The following is a 14,472-nucleotide window of genomic DNA, read 5'->3' as shown; positions in this document are numbered from 1 at the left end:
TTTATTAAAGTCTTGCCAAAATTTAACTTGCACAGCAGTTAACAACACATTTAATATTATCACGTTTTCCAGGTTATTACAATTTTTTTATATATTTAGTAAAATAATACTAAGAATTCTACATGTCATATACACACACAATAAACAACAGAATACCCGTTGATAACATAATAAGTTTCAGGGTTAAATGAAATAGGCTTTATGGTTGTTACAATATCGTTTCATGTTGTTTACAGAATAAAGAGTTACTCAAAAGAAATCTAACGACATCTTATTTTCACTTTTCCAATTATCTAGAAAAATGTTTAAAAGGGAGGAACATTTCTTCGGTCATATTACATAGAATTACAATCACAATGGTACCTTACGCTTTAATAAGCTTAATAACTAGGAACTAGTAGTTAAAGGAAAGGCAAGTAGCTAACACTTGCTATCCAAGGAAGTTTTCTTGGATATTTGAGAAATAATGCGACATACTGTCACTTTCCTTATGCTACTATTCCTTTAAGTCTAGGCTTTTCACTTCACAGCCCTATACATTAACCATCAACCTACCTACGTTTAGGGTGTTTTATAGAAAATAACTAAATATCAAAAGCAATACAAGTATAATTATTTGAAAATTTAAAGAAGTATGAAGATTAAACAGTTTTGGAGAATAAAAATTAAAAACAAAACAAAGTAAATCTCAACACTTAAATACTTTCTTTATTTTAATTATGCGCTTAAAATTAGTTAACAAATGTTAAACGTATTTTGTGATTATTTTGTAATTAAAGTCAAATATATAAGTAATAAAGGTGAAAAAAAGACATAAAATAACAAAGTAACTTTATAAAAGGTATATTAAGAACAAACTACGACATGAGAAAATTTCTTTGGTGAAGAAAGTTAAATTTATAACTATTACTATAAATAAGGCTTGCAGAAGTTTGAGATAGTAAAGGCATTATATTTAAGCTCATAAGTTAGTCACCTCAACGATAAATATGAAATACTAAAATTACATGAAAAAATAATATGATTATAACTCTAAATGTTATATTAATTTTTATTACACTGACACTAGAAGTACTGATTTTAAACTTTAACAGTAAATATTCATCTTTGATTAATTCAATAAAAAGACTAGAATATAGCAATAGCTAAGTATATTATCCAAATTTTAGTTGTAAGATTCTTGTTTTCATAAGTATAGCCTTAAAATGTTAAGAAAGCTAATGCAGACTTTTCAAGACAGATATTATGATGCTGTTTATCAAATTTATTGCGATACAAGTCTTTGTTTATTGTTTGTTTTGGTTGAAATATTTGGTCTAAAAATGTTTTTAGACAACATACTCTACAGTTTTAAGTTTCTATTTCATATAATATTATATAAACTTATAATCACTCTTGAACAGATTGCAGTTGAAAATATTGTAACTTATGTAACAAAATCCAATTAAACATTTAGTCGTTTCATTGCTGTATTAAAAGGATGAAGTGTATATGTGTGTCTTTACTGTATGTATTAGAGGCGTATGAAAATTTCAAACATCTTTTTTTGTATTTTGAAAGGGAGATTATTGTATATGGCATAAGTTAAGCTAACAACTACGTCTATTACGTGAGATATAGGTTATGCTAACAATTGCCTATATGTGTATCTGTTACCTAAGATATAAGTTAACAACTACTTAAACGTGTGTGTATGTAGATGAGACTAAAGATATAAATTTGGTCTATCTGGAGTTTATGAAATCATTCGAAAAGATGTCACATAAACGATTTAAAAAACTATTTTTATAGGTGAGATGGATAAGTTAGCAATTTGGTAGAAGAGAGGTTGAATGAAAGAAGGCTGTTACGAATGGAGTTTAGTCAAATTGGGTTAATTTCACAAGTGGAGTACCTGAGTGCGAAGTCTTAGGACATTTACTCTTTTGATTTACATCAGTGACATAGATGAAGAATAGCCAATACATTACATAAATTTGCTGATGACATTAAAGTCTTGTGTGTTGCTAGTTGTAAAGAAGATGCTATTGATTTACAAAAGGATTTAGATCATTTAGTGAGTTGGAAAAATAAATAAATTATAATAAAAGCAAGATAAAGGATGTGGGTTATCATAATTTCAATTATAAGTATAACGTGGATGGGAATACCCTGAAAACTGTTATGAATAGAAAGAAAACTTGGTGTAGTAGTTGATCAGTCTTTTAAGATATTCAAGCAGTGTGCTGTTGCTAGTGGTAGAGCAAATAGGATTTTAGGTTATACTTACAGAACTGTTGAATACAAGCCAAAAGAGGTTAAAATTTCATTGTATAAATCGATGTTTAGGCTTCATTTGAAGTATTGTGTTCAGTCTTGGGCTCCTTACCTTACGAAGGGTATTGAACGTTTAGAAAGAGTTCAGAAAAGGGTTACTAAAATAGTGCGAGTGATAGAGAAGTTGACATACGAGATTTTGAAATTTCTCAAACTGTTTATTTTTTTTAGAAAAGAAGAGTTAGGCAGGATTTGAGTGAGGATTTTAAGATTTTAAAGGAAATTGATAGTGTTGGTGCATGATCTTTTTTCATACATAATAGAGAAAATAGCAGAACTTGAGGACACAGACATAAATTTATGCCTGGTGGATGTCATCTATATCTAAGACAGTTTTATTTTTATAATAGGGTGGTTGGCCTTTGGAATGTATTGCCTTCAGATGTTGTGAAAGCTGTAAATGTAACAGAGTGTAAGAGAAAACTTTATAAGTTTATGAATGAGAAAGGCCGGCTTTAAGATTATTTCTAATTTATTTATTAATAATTTTCGTTTAGTTTGGATGATGGGATAGCGGAGATGGGCCAATAGGTCTCATGTTGTCACAGAACATTATTTTATATGTTATACTCTGCATAAATTAAGTTTATATGTGTTTCTTTCCTTAACAAGTAATTTAAGTTAACTATACAGTTTGATCAAAAATACTAGAACCGTAAGTAATTTACAGCTTTTATATGGCATTTTCAATGTATGTGAAGGTCGGAGTTAATCTTACTGTGTGGTAGAGAAAGCTGCTCCCAGGGAAAGGTTGCTTAATTAATGCATGCTATCAAGAGAGAGAGAATACATATATCACTCAAAACACCTGTATACAAAGAGAATATTCTGGACACTGAAAATATGAAACGGCGGATTGACGACAAGTGAAATGATTATTAACAATAACGTGAATATGCTTGCAATGTTTAAAGAGGATGGAAATGTCGTTTACAAGCTTGTTTTTATAAGGGTAGCATGCAGATCACATCCTGTAAAATGCGTTGATGTATCTATTGCTCCAGAATTTTCGAATATTTTGTACATTCAACAGATTATGTTTATGTTTATTCATGTACTTTATTTTGCGTCCAGTATCTTATAGTTCAATTTTTTTCATGTATAAAAGGAATGATTCTCAACAACGTAGGATGGGAGTGTAGTTATAATTATCACGTTGGTGTAAAAATCAAACTTCGTATGAGGACATAGTTATATATAAGTAAGTAATCGAAGAAATAATTATGTAAACAACGGAAGAACTTTTTCTATTTGGTTGAGACAAGTTATTAATATTTACAACTGTTTCCACGTTTCAACTATAAAATATAAGCTTAGTATTAGTACAGTCAAAGGCCTATCGTAATTTGAAATATAAAAGCTTTTTTTTTTATTTTCGAGCAAAACTATATGCTTTTTAAAAATAATAAAATGAAGAGTAATTGAATTTTAATACTGATACATGTGAAGAACTGTTTTCTAAAAACATAAAAAACATGATACTCTTTAACCCAAACACCAACTTTTGAAAACTTTCTGATTATAGGGTATTGTATTTTAAAACTGATACATGTAAAGAACTGTTTTCTAAAAACACAAAAAAACATGATTCTCTTTAACCCTAGCATCAACTTTTGAAAACTTTCTGATTATAGGATATTGTATTTTGTTTTGTGAAAACAAATGTAATTTTAGTTACTATCTCCTAATTCAAATTCATTTTAGAGTTTATATGAAAGAAATAATACAAATTTCTTAAGAATAGCTATTAGCGGTTTATAACAGATACAGTTTACAAATTAGTCGTTCAGGACAATTTCTCTTTTAGTCATCACAATGAATCTTTATTTATATAGGATATGAAGGATATGTAGCATCTGGGGCGTAGATTTCTTTACACTCGATGGGGAGGATGATTTCTGCAACCACTTTTGTGGACTGTTCAATTTGCAAATTGGTAATCTCTGATTACGTGAGGGGCCTGGCATGGCCTAGCGCGTTAAGGCGTGCGCTTCGTAATCTGAGGGTCGCGGGGTCGCGCCCGAGTTGCGCCAAACATGCTCACCCTCCCAGCCGTGGGGGCGTTATAATGTGACGGTCAATCCCACTATTCGTTGGTAAAAGAGTAGCCCAAGAGTTGGCGGTGGGTGGTGATGACTAACTGCCTTCCCTTTAGTCTTACACTGTTAAATTAGGGACGGCTACCACAGATAGCCCTCGAGTAGCTTTGTGCGAAATTCCAAAAAAAAAAAAAAAAAAACTGATTACGTGAACCTGAAAGCTGTAAACATGCAGTCACAGAGTAATCTTGTTGCCACGATACTTGCATGTATACTTAGGCCTACTGATTGATACTTATGAACTATCGCTTAGATCAAAAAGCTTAGAAGCACGCCTATATAAAAGATGTACATTTTGGCTACTGAAAAAGCATACATCCAGGCCTAATTATGTAATTCGATTGATAAGAACACGAGAATCACAAGAACAAAGACACAATTTGTAGGCCTGTGATACAATAAAACAATTCAACAGACCAAACTGTAGGGGGATGATTGTATGCACCATACCCCCACCTAAAATGAAAGGGGGGATGTATACCCTCCATCCCGCAGGATCTACACCCCTGTGTAGCATTGATGCTAATAATTTATTATTCTAAATTAATTAGCGGACAAGGTGTATAATATACTGTCCACCGGTAAAAGGGAGCCTTGTCTTTTTTTTATTTTTACAGTTTGCGTTTATTCAAGGTTATCAGCAAGGGGTGGAATCTCCCTAGACTATTAATAGAAAGTGGTGAATTGAATGAAAGATTTTGTTTTATGTTTATTTATAGCATATTAAAGAGTTTATTTGCTGAATTTTTGAAATGATTAGTTAATAGTATCAATACTACATATTCTCCAAATCCTATGTAAATATAGTTTCACTGTGGTAACTAAAAGACAATTAAACACCATACAGTATTACCCAGAGTGCAAGAAGAGTTTAATAGACGCAAAGTGATCTAAAATTCTGAGGCTCAAAAATCATATATATGTATACCTAGAAATCAGGGGCTCGGTTCCCCTCGATGGACTCAGCAGATAGCTCGATGTAGCTATACGAAAAAACACACCAACACACATGTATACCTAGATTCACAATGTCCACAACAAGCTACCTGAAATTTGTAAATGGCCTCCAAACCACATGTCTCTATCATCGGAAAAATGCACTTTTATCTATCACCTAACATTTGCTACCTTCCCATGGAACTAACAGTAACTAATAACAACCAAAATATATCTGTAATAAGTTAGATTAGTCAGTCTATCTGCTCTTGTCCTACATACAGGTAGAATGTTTGGACGGTAATGAAATTAGTAGCCTGAATTGCAGCATAAATTCTTTAAAATTTTGAGACTTATGAACGTAATTATCGAGGAAATAGATTTGGTAAGCAACAAGTGCACTAGTGGTATTGGATTAACTAGCCTCATGAATATATTTCGCAGAGAAGTAAAACATATCGACATTCATAATGGTTTAGGAAAATTCTAACCCCATCCGCAAAACAAGAAGGTAGTAAAAATAAAAAAAAAGTTTATATTGCTCACATTTACCAAATATATTCAGGGACATCGTCTCAGTATGTAACAACATAATGTTTATACGTATTCAAATATTAATTCTTCAGCACAGGCTGGATTTATTAGGCACACAGTGAATATTTAAGAAGTGAAATTTAATAATGTATATAATATATACCACATAATATAATACAACATCTAAAATAGAAAGTGAACTATTTCTGCCTAATTGGTAGCATCATAAGTACATTATTCTGGTTCTCGCACGTTTGTTGGCAATGTAGTCATCTTGCTAAGTTGGGCATAATATAAATTAATAGTCACAAAACCAGCAGTGACTACACTACTCTTTGTTATTGTATCTAAAATATTCCTTCAGATAAGTAAATGTGTTATTAATGGAGCACAAATACTGAGCTTATTTCAAGTATTCACGAAACGAAGACGATCATTTGCTGAAGGTCTGGTCATATAACTGCTATTTTAACTTCCTTTCACTGGTATCTGTCATCAGAGTCTGATACACGGTTATAACTACTTGAAACATTGGAGTGTACTTCATATAGCAGTGTTTTCCCACATTTTCCTAGAATCAACATCAAAGGTAAAAGTGATCTTATTCTTGACACATGAAGATTTTTTCTGCAGCCATTGTTGTAGCTATGTAAAATTGCCTTTGTCATCTGTTATAGCCATGCTGATTGAATGGACGGCATAGGAGTTAACTTGTCATCCTCGATAGCCCATCCAAAACCTCAAAAAGGCAGGATGTTTCTTTTGAGACTTACACAGTAATGTCTGGTGTTGTAGGTATTGGTGGTAACAATTTTAGTAGGATGTATTTGTTTTGAGGAACTTTCAGGCCTTTAGCTTTCTGAAATCGTATCTTGAGTACACATAAAAGGGTTCTCTTACTTGATTGATCAAATCTAATGCGACTAAAATACCAATCATCCGCATAGCTCTTCAGAACAAATATGTTAATCTACTCGCTACTAGTCATCCAAGTCTTTTTTTCAATTAAAATGCGAATATGAAATATTTATACAAATTAAATATGAAAAGAACAGTGTTTAACGTTGATAAAGTCTCAGTGCCCCTGTGTTCTAATGGATAGTTAGATAGTTCTCTTGTACATTTTTCTGCCCACAGCTATGGAAGTTACTTTAAAAGCACATTTTTATAGTACATAAAAAATTAGGCACACACATGACGGGGGATACTGCTGCACTAATGATTTCCAGTATAACTGAAAGTTTGAGTTTTTGCAACATTGGCAGCTATGAAAGTTGTTTCAAAAGCATAATTCTATAGTACATGCCCATTACAATAATATCTGACTTATTTATTATTTTCATTCTAATCAGCATGTTGTAGAATTTTGGTATTATTCTCTTATTGAATTGACTCCAAGACATGTGCTCTTTGTGACCAGCAAATTTTAATTTTTTAGAAAAGATAGAGAGCAAGGAGTGCAGAATTGGTGCTAGTTGTTCATCTTTGTTACATTTATCTCTGAAGAAAATTAGAAGTCTTTGTTTGTTGGTAATAAGAGGAATTATTGTGGGGCATAAATTTGACACTTTTTCTGATTTCATGCACTCTTTCTGGTCATAACTTCTTTCCTTGAGGATTTGTGCATTATACTAGAGTTACAACTAGAGTTTGAGGTTTTTAAGATAACATTACACTTAATGGTACATGGGCACATATTTTCCTTGTTTCAGTTTCAAGTTTTCCTTCTCATCTGCTAAAATATCATTTTCACGTTTTCAGCCACAGGTTTGAATGTATTCCTAAACTAAAATGTTGTTAACATTTCTTCCTTCCTTATTTTTAAAAGCAGCGGACAAACTGAAGAGGTAAAACAACATTACGTGAAACTAATGCAATTCATCTCTTCTGTTGACAACAGTCTAAGATCTGTATCTCAGAACAGCAACTAAAACCAAAATTAAACCAATATAAAGGAACACCTTTATTCCTATACTAATCAATAACCTAGCATCTACCTGCTACGCCCCTTACAATCCCGTACCCGTTTTTACTTTTGTCCCTAAGACACATGTCCGGCAACGGTCACTTTCAAACTCTCTATTTCTTAACCTGAAGATGACCTAGGAAAGTCGAAACGTTGCTCTCTCCTTATCAATAAAAGTGTTAAAACTTAAACCAGACGTTTTGAGATACATTTTTATTTCAAGTGGGTTTCTCGTCATCAAGAGTATAAGATCTGCTCTTTTTATCCAGTTTGATTTGCCAGTATTTGAATCCCAGATCTAAAGTGTTGAACCAATAAGAACCTTCCAATAAAAAAAATCCATGTGTTCTTGCCTGTCACCAACGCGAAATACCATATCTACGTAATTAAAATAAACACAGAACGTAATCACACTTTCTTTCTTTCTGACAATCATGACTGAAGGTGACCAAGCCCTTTCGAAAAAAGCATGGTTCTGTCCTTCAACATTTGTTGTATTTCCGCTCTGGCTACATGCCTAGAGTTTCAGAGAAGTCTGCAGGGTGGTTGTTTAAGTATATATATGTCACTTGTACCTATGTGGTAGGATCACACGCATATTCAACCAACATGTTACTGAGTAGCTGTTGACGCACTGTATCTGGATTGATGGCTCAGGCATCAATCAATTACCCCGGATATGCTGACAGTCACACATTTATCCTTAGACATGATTTAGTCGAGACAACTGACTGCCTTAATTACTTCCACTTTGTTTACCATTCCGATAACAATTCCTGAGAGATGACTCCTTTAGTTAATGCTACTTGTTTATTGGACACGAAACAGTTAATTTCATGTTTGGGGCCTGTAATTAGGTTGCTTTACATGGAACTAGACTTCACCTACAGTAAACCAAGGAATACTCATTTTGTGCATAGGGTTACCCTGACATCCTTTCCCAGATAAAATCAAGCACTCCAATGTTGATGAGCTCAACCTTGCAGGCAATCAATAACTCTCCTATAGATCATCAGGTCACCAGTTGCATAGGCAAAGCAGACTAATAGGCTACATAATATCGCATCCAAGGGTGCCAAAGCTGCAGGTGAAGTTGATGATAAGTACCTTCATTTTACGAGCAATGTTATCTAGGCATGGTGAGGGATTTACCATTCCATTTACTTTTAACTTATCAGTATTTGTCAGAATGAAGTCATCATCTACTGGCTATATTAGTGGTTTCACATATATGTACAAAGTTTTACAAGCGCTAAGAGAGCTAGGTTGGAAACCAAACTTTTCAGTGAAAATTAACTGATGAGTGGGCCCGACATGGCCAAGCGTTTTAAGGCGTGCGACTCGTAATCTGAGGGTCGCGGGTTCGCATCCCCATCGCGCCAAACATGCTCGCCCTTTCAGCCTTGGGGACGTTATAATGTTACGGTCAATTCCACTATTCGTTGGTAAAAGGGTAGCTCAAGAGTTGGCGGCGGGTGGTGATGACTAGCTGCCTTCCCTTTTGTCTTACACTGCTAAATTAGGGACGGCTAGCACAGATAGCCCTCGAGTAGCTTTGTGCGAAATTCAAAAACAAACAAACTGATGAGCTCCCCCATATCAGTGAGCAGACCCCTCATAGGGTTTATTAGTTGTATGGAGCTGTAGCGATAGTATTTACTGTTTGTTTTTGATAATTCTGATCGTCTTAGCTATTGGTGAAAGATGATAACCCTTTTAAAATTGTTGGATGGCGAAGTATGAGCAATTCATTTTATAGTTATCCATCATTTCCTCTACCATGTAAATGCTTTGATCATTTCTTCCATAACTACGTCTGGGGGTAGGCATCATCAGCATTGGCTGCAAAATATAAATTATGGGAGAAATGGAATAGTTTTGTCTTTTTACTGGATACAAGAGTATTCAAATACAGCACCAAAAGCTGTGGTTGGTTGGTATGTCTTTGTATGTCTTGTGCTTGAAATGATTAATGTAGGCGGGTAGGATAGCATGTCTGTAATACAGCTATGGCAGCTGTTGTTGCAAACTTTTTCATCTTTTGTGATTAGTTTGAAGCTACTACATTGTACTTTATCACATAGAAACTGTCTCTATTAAAGTGAGAATATATCTTACCAATGTGTTTCACTGATTCACCAGGAAGTCCCTCAGAACTTATCCATTAATATATCTTCTCAATCTGAGAAAACCAATAGCATGCGAACTTTACTATGCAAATAATATAGATCATTTGCGCAAGAGGCCAAACCCTCAGTGGTGTTCTTGTTCTGAGCTTCACACTTGGCAAGTTAAATTAGTTAATTTCCTACTGAATCAGACTGTCAGCACAATTTAGAAATGACTATAATGTAGTTCCAAAGTGAGACTTTGCTAAAGTGTTTGATAACATTCAGGCTGGACTGTCCATATTCAAGATCAGGTGTAAGGTGACATGGTCTGGATAAAATATATTCCTTCCTCAAATGTTTTAGGATATGGTCTAAATCTTCTTTAGTTGTGCTCTTGCCAGTTGTGGATGAGATTTGTTTTGCATCACTCCCTAGGTTCGTGATGTAACAGATTTACCGTTGTATATTTATTTTAGTGCCTACGCTTGTTTCTGTATAGTTTCTTTTTTGCATGTGACGTATATTACTGACTGCGTATTGTACCAACTCCACCTGTTCTCTAAATTTGTAGAAAATTATTTAGGGTAAGAATCAACAATGTACTATGTGGTTTGTTTTGTTTTGAATTTCACGCAAAACTACTCGAGGGCTATCTGCGCTAGCCGTCCCTAATTTAGCAGTGTAAGACCAGAGGGAAGGCAGCTAGTCAAAACCACTCACCGCCAACTCTTGGACTACTCTTTTATCAACGAATAATGGGATTAATCGTCACATTATAACACCCCCATGGCTGAAATGACGAGCATGTTTGGTGTGATGGGGATTCGAATTCGCGACCTTCGGATTACGAGTCCAGTGTTTTATCCACCTGGCCATGCCGGGCCTGTACTAGGTGTGTATGCAAAATTAGTGATTGACAGTAACGTTGCCATGCAAACTTTAATAAACGTTCTAGAGTCTCACGTGATTCGTATAAAAAGTAGTTAGCGAGAGACAGAAGAGTATTATTATTACTAGTCAGCTACAGTCAGTGTGCTATAGGCCCCGGAAGCTATCATTGTGATTAACGCCTATTAATCCGAAAAATATAGAACTGGACCAGAAAATTTTCGAGATTGCGAACATTACAAACCGTTCAACTTAAGTGAATTAACTTCGGACGTTAGGATTTCTACGAGGACATTAAGTATATTCGCTGGAAAAGTCAGATTGTAAGGGTGTGAGGATATTCAGGCTAGTTAATTCAAACGAAGTGTGACAATATCAACTCAGTATTAGTTTGCTCGAGGGGGTTTGGATCTTCGACAAAATATTCCATTCTAGATTAGATATAAGACTTAGTGTTGTTTGTAAGTTTGTAAAACTCTCGTATAAAAGCCATCATTTGAATAACCATTATTACAAAGAGTATTATTTTTTGTTTATTAATTTTTTTTGTTTTATAAAAGAAATGTGTGTATAAATCTTCTTCGAAAGTATCATAAATTTAATGCATACTAACATTTAATTAACTTCAAATTCAAGTTTCCGGTTATTTGAAATATTAATACATAACATAAGTAACATAATAAATCGGAGACTCGTTCAAAATAAATTATAATACGTAATAGTGTCTGTGGGCAAAACGTTTTCACTTTAAACCTCCAATCAATATCTAGCTTAAATATCTTCAACAGTGCTGGTACAAATTGCTAAGCATTTTCAGGAATCGCAACTACGGGATAAGTATAAATTCTTTATTTAGGGCAGCAAAATGACGAGTTTCTTTTGACAATTTTTCTCTAATCTATGGTCGCCTTAGAAGGGAACCTACAAGCATAGAGAATCTCACAACTATCCCGTCAATAATTGTCCTCCTACTTGGTGCTCACCATCTCACCTGTAAATAAGATATTTCCTGTTGGTGCATGATGCCTGCTAACTTCACCTCTAGTCTTCCCCAGTTAATATCTTGACCAGAGTTCAAATGGGATTGTTATGGGTATTAAAGGTCTGGGATTTCGATATAGACTGTCTCATTAAATATCAGACTTACAAATGCCATATTACTGTAATGACTCGCAGGTATGTTGTATATACTTCCCTCACTCTGAGGTCAAACTTCAAAAAACGAATTTGCTTAACCAATCAGAGTGCACAGTCGTCAGCGTCTCTCCTTTTTAAGTTGTTTGTCTGAATAAAAAAGAATTCATAGAGTTTCATTGTATCTACATAAATCTTATGTTCAGGAAAGAATTTCTCCTACATCTAAAAATCTCTCTTTAGATGATATTTTCGATTTAGGGACCAACAATCAACCATGCTCATGAGCTCTTTTCGTGAAAGAAAATGCAACTTTCATTCCTCCAAAGCCTTTTAAAATTAGATATACAATATTTTAAGTAAGTGCATATGAAATGAAATACAGATACTCTGCAATACGATATATTGTGATCAGGGCCTCATAGATTTTGTTTACTTATATACAGGTAAAATTGATTTCTTCAAAGTGTGACAAGAAATATTCAGTTAATAACAGGAGATTCAACAACATATCTACCATGAAATAAATCTATATTCTTTGACTAACTGAGTTACTGAATTATTGAGAAATAAGAAATACAACATAATAGAAGCGTACAGTTAAAATAAGCAACTTGTATTTAAAATAAATACTGTAAAAAACACACTTAATGAGTTTTAATGGACAATTACCTATGCCAGAAATAAAGCTCTGAAATTACAGAACTTAACCACATGGTACGCCTAACACGATATTTTTTGTTTCAGAATGTATATCTGAAGATCATGTTTAACACTCAATAAATGAAACATGAACTACTTAAATCCTTAACATCAGATTTAGCCACGGACCCCTTGCACATATTTTTCCCCTGGGGAAACGTGCTGCTCGAAGCGAATGACACAGAACAATAGGTAACTAGAGAAAAAGAAACAGAACAACCTTCCTTACCCAGATGTTATGTGTAGACTGTACAAATAGAAAAGAACAAGGATGTAAAAAACAAACACATAGTATGTTTATATACTGTTTTTATACTTACTTGGTTTTGCATTCTCAGTCAACACAGTATCCCCAGTGGCGCAGCAGTACATCTACGGACTCGCACAGCGAAAAACCTGGTTTCGAAACCCGTGATGGGTAAAGCACAGATAGCTCATTGTGTAGCTTTGTGTTTAATTCTAAACAAAGAAACTGAGTCAACATTTTACTGATTTGTAGAACATATTGTTTGTTTGTTTTGGAATTTCGCACAAAGCTACTCGAGGGCTATCTGTGCTAGCCGTCCCTAATTTAGCAGTGTAAGACTAGAGTGAAGGCAGCTAGTCATCACCACCCACCGCCAACTCTTGGGCTACTCTTTTACCAACGAATAGTGGGATTGACCGTCACATTATAACGCCCCCACGGCTGGGAGGGCGAGCATGTTTAGCGCGACGCGGGTCCGCGTCCCTCGGATTACGAGTCGCACGCCTTACGCGCTAGGCCATGCCGAGCGTTGTAGAACATATCCGAGAACGTCCCTCCTCTCGGATAGGGCCTTGTAGAACATATCCGAGAGGAGGGACGTTAAAAGCTAAAGCCTAAATTTCCATTGGACGAGTAATAAAAGAATCACTGGAGAAAATGATTTGTGATTATGGTATATTATACTAAGACTAAATATGTAGAAGGTCTTTTTTTTTTAGTGTAGACATAATTATTTAGTCTTAGGTAACTTAAAAAAGTCTCATCTTTGTATTTGCTCAATAGTTAGAGCAGTTAGTCAACAAAATTTAAGCCGGCCAGTTTTAGTGAGCTCTCAGAAGTTCCAGTGTTGTGTATGAGAAAGAAAATTGTTTCTTGTTTAGATGAATTTTTTGAGTATTATTCTCTTTGCTGTTGTGTTTCATTTCCCATTAGAAAAACGTTTCTTATATCTGATGCTTATTGCGGATCTTGATGCTCGCCTGTTAGAAAATAATAAACCTGAATATCACACTGTATGGTATTCTGGTCTGGAATCAGAGTTACATATTTTCACAATTGAAGTGAAAGGTATGTTGAATGTGTAAGTCTTTCTGCCAAAACAAAGGTTAATAAGAAACTACAACATCAGGAATTGCTAATAGTTGAATTTTCAGTATATAAATCGCGCAACTTTAAAATATTTCTAATGACTTTCATTAATGTAAGTATGTGTTTTCGTATATCAAAGCCACATCGGGTTATCTGGTGAGTCCACGGCGGGGAACCGAACCCCCTGATTTTAGTATTATAAATCCATAGACTTACAGCTGTACTAGCGGGGGGACGAATTTGATTAAGCTGAAGGATCCAAACAGATCTTATCTTTTAGAAATAAAATTGAACGTTATTTGACATTCTATTTTTAGTGAAAAATAAATGCAGGCATGCATCATATAAATTATGTATACTATTTGTGTTTGTTAGATGTACAATTTCAGTACCTTCTCAAAGATACCTTTTGGCCATATGAATCACCCATAATATCCAGATATTTAGAAG

The sequence above is a fragment of the Tachypleus tridentatus genome, chromosome 8 (assembly GCF_004210375.1).
Source record: "Tachypleus tridentatus isolate NWPU-2018 chromosome 8, ASM421037v1, whole genome shotgun sequence".
NCBI lineage: Eukaryota > Metazoa > Arthropoda > Merostomata > Xiphosura > Limulidae > Tachypleus > Tachypleus tridentatus.
Note: the sequence above shows the minus strand (reverse complement) of the source record.